Raw genomic sequence first — 3581 nt, forward strand, 5'->3', positions numbered from 1 at the left:
GCTGACCAAGATGAAGAAAAACCTGTTTTCTTTGTTCAATATGTCTATTAATGCATTTCCAAGTATAACACAGTATTATACTTGGAAATGCATTAATAGACATATTGAAAGTTATTTTAAAATCTTTGCTACAAAGAAAACAGGTTTTTCTTCATCTTGGTCAGTTCATGTAGAAGACGAGCGGTTCAAACAGCTGAACTACATCTTATTGTGAAAGGCTGCTGTGTTATCTTCTAGACATATTCTACATTTTTAAAGTGTGTTTAAATGTTAGTTTAATGTGTGTGGAAGTTATTTGGTCCTTGTAACATCAAAATGTTAACAGGAAACCTTTATTGTGACATTTTATTTACTCTTCCTGTGTGTAAATGTGTTTGTCTCAGATTAAATATTGAGGAGTTTTTCACAGACAGTAAACTTCATTTGACTGCATGTTCTTTGTCAGCTGTGACCTTTATTTCACTTTGTCATAAACAATTAACACATCAACTTTTTTAATGATACAATATTTCAGGATCAAATTAGAAATGAAGCTAATTTTTCTCACGTTTCCATGAAATGCTTCAGACAAAAACAAACTGCACATTTCAACATTGTGGCTCAATAACAACTGAATCAAACATGGTGTTTTTATTTCATGATATAAGACAGGTGCTAGCACTGGATGCTAAAGCTAAGCACAAACACTCCTACATTCATCTGCATTTCACTCTCATGACACATTCATTTATAAAAGGGAGCAACAAGTGAAAAGTTGTTTTCTAGGTTACAACATGAGCATCTGAAACTGTGATGAGCATCTACAAACAATTGTAATGTGCAGATGAACTAACAATGGCTAAAGCTGTTAGCTGCAGACCTGCCAGGCAGCTGGATCTGATGTTTCTCAGAGTCTGACTTCCCTCTGAGGGATCAGACTGTAACAGCAAAAAGAACGGACCTCATCTGGTCCTGTGAAGCCACCCGGTTCTGGAAGTCTGTGCCCGTCGCTCTCGGACCCGCTCCAGAAGCCATAGTGGGAATCTGAAAGCAGAACAGGACCAGTTTAACACAAGTGTTACATGTCCAGTCATAAAGCAGCAGCAGCAGGAACACGAGTTCAGACAAACAGCTGGTTGATTCAGTTTACAGAGAAATAACTGAAGAGGTTCAACATGTCAGTGAAATGTAGATTTCTGGGATCAGAATAATTATTTCTAACAGCAGCACAAACTCCATCCTCACAAAGCACGTAGTGATGAATCAACTGTCCAATCAGAAGCTTCCAGTCGTCTCTTCTCTCCTGATGTGTGTGTTAGTTTAGTTTCTTTGTGTTTAAATCAGATGTAGCAGCAGAGTGTTGTTAGGGTGGAGCACATGTTAACACTTTTCATTTCAAACAGCAGAGTGGAACTATAAAGCAGCAGAATATGGTTCCTAACAAAGTCCTGGAGTCAATCAAACCTGCTTTATTTCCTCACTGGCTGTTTGACATTCTGACACAAAGAGTTTAATTTGTCCCTGAGTAAATGCAGACTGGCTGCACAGCTGCACTCACTTACTTTCAATCAGTGCTCATTAGCTAGCGTTGCTAAGCTAGCAGGGAACAGGCTCGTCAGATGTCTTGATTTGAAGCGTTCTTGCCGCTCAGTTTAACATGATATGAGTCCAAATGTGCAGTAAAAGCTTCATTTCACTCCGAGTGCATCATTCTTCACTGAAACGGTTTGTTGACGGCACAAGACAGCTGAGCTAACAAGCTAATGCTAGCTCAGTCAGGGTCAGGGTTTGAACCCTCAACCTGCAGACTTTACAGCATCACTTGCGACCTGACAGGCAGGAGAGTAACCGCTCCTCAGTCCTGCCTGTCAGGTCGCACTCGGGGATCGACACTTTCCTCCAGCAGCACCGACATCCTCCCAGTGGCAGGTAGCAGCAACCTGTTTGTTTACACATTTGAATTGTTGTGACCAGAATTGTCACCCCGAATCCTCAGGACCTCAACTCTGTAAACACTGGAGGGAGAGAAGACTGAATGATCACACAGAGTCAAAATTAACTTCCGCCTGTTGCAAGAGGGAGAACTCAACAGCTCAATACAGATCACGTGACCTGCTCCTGCAGCTGTACCCCAAGAGTTCTGAGTTCTCCGTTGTTTGCAGGCTCGTTTTATTGCAATCAAAGGGGCGTTACATTTCATAAAGCATAACCATATTTAGATACATTTTACAGTTTGCTCCACATCTTGTTGTTTGGTTGGGGGTGTTTTTAGGGTAGGGGGTGTTTTAAGCCATAAATGGGTGCATTCACACTTTGCTTCATATCCTGGTTGGGGGTGTTTTGCTTCCCCCCCCTGTCGTACCATCCCCTGTGCTCAAGGACACATATTTGTATCTTACTCCTCTGCTTCACTTTTGCTTTTGTAACTTTCCACTCTCTCCTATACAGGGGTTACTCTCTGTGTGCATAATAGACTGTTTGTCATCTGAATATCATAAAGCATAGAGAATATAAAAATCCACAATTCCCCCTTTTGAACTCATATATAGAGTTCAACACCAATAAAATTCAAAACAAACACACACTTGATATAAAAACAGCAAGAAGTATGGATACAGTATAAATCAGCGAGTAAAAAATAGCATAGTTAAGCTAAAAACGGTCAGCAACATCTTCTTCATCTGAGTCTGGAGATTTATCGGTCAGAAGCGGCACCATGCGAGTGGAATCTTGTGAGTGAGGAGCGATAGCTGTTGTGATTAGTCGATTGATCAGGGAGCGAATACAGGGAATACAACAGCACCCACATAGGGTCAAAATGGCAGTGAACACTGCGACGGACAGTAGTACGGAAGCTACAAGGGACTTGTACCTTCCGAACACATTCATCCATGACTCCCACATAGACGTGTCCACTCCAGAGTGCTCCTTCATCTTATGGTTAAGTGTACGCAGCCCCTCGATGGCCTGAGTAAGACTTCCATCTGGAGCGGTGTTGTTAGGGATAAACGTACAACATTGGACCCCGAAAATAGCGCAAACGCCCCCTTTTTCAGCCAACAGCATATCGAGCGCGATACGGTTTTGGTACGCCATAAGAGAGGTTGCGGAGAGTTGCCCATGTACAGCTTCAAAACCTTTCAATGTCCAATTCCCTAGGCTTTGGACATTGTAATGAATGTAATTAATGCGATCGACATTTTTGTTGATGGTGCACCACCAACAAATAGTGGACTCCCATCCTGCAGCCACTTGATCCGCAATTTTATATTCATCCGGTACCCCCCGAGGAACGCCTATGGCATCAATGTATGTTGGATCGTTGGGCGGTTTCCACGTCTTAATCGCGCGTTTCTGCCGTGTGGACCAGTCAGCTGCCCATATAGACCCTTCAGTCCGCATGAGTTCATTGGTCGAGATAGGAGTGATTGTTATTGGCAAGAGTAATGTCACAAGCGCGCACAGCCCAAAGGTATTGATAGGCAGTCTATCGAACAGTTTTTTATCGCCACACCACCACCATATATCTGCGCGAGGTGTGGAGGTAAACTTAGTTAACACAGTGTGCGTGTAGTTGCACCAGGAAGCTGACACGGTTCCGA

At 42.7% G+C, this 3581-nt stretch overlaps 1 long non-coding RNA gene across 1 annotated transcript; it reads right to left on the reverse strand.

Moving 5' to 3' along the window:
• Nucleotides 1-432: 432 nt before the first annotated feature.
• On the reverse strand, nucleotides 433-1744 carry LOC115576705 (uncharacterized). Its single transcript, XR_003982914.1, has 2 exons — nucleotides 1542-1744; nucleotides 433-1023 (listed from the first exon to the last, which is right to left on the reverse strand). It is a non-coding gene; the product is annotated as an uncharacterized LOC115576705 (long non-coding RNA).
• Nucleotides 1745-3581: the final 1837 nt, after the last annotated feature.

This window comes from Sparus aurata, chromosome 24 (genome assembly GCF_900880675.1).
Source record: "Sparus aurata chromosome 24, fSpaAur1.1, whole genome shotgun sequence".
Lineage (NCBI taxonomy): Eukaryota > Metazoa > Chordata > Actinopteri > Spariformes > Sparidae > Sparus > Sparus aurata.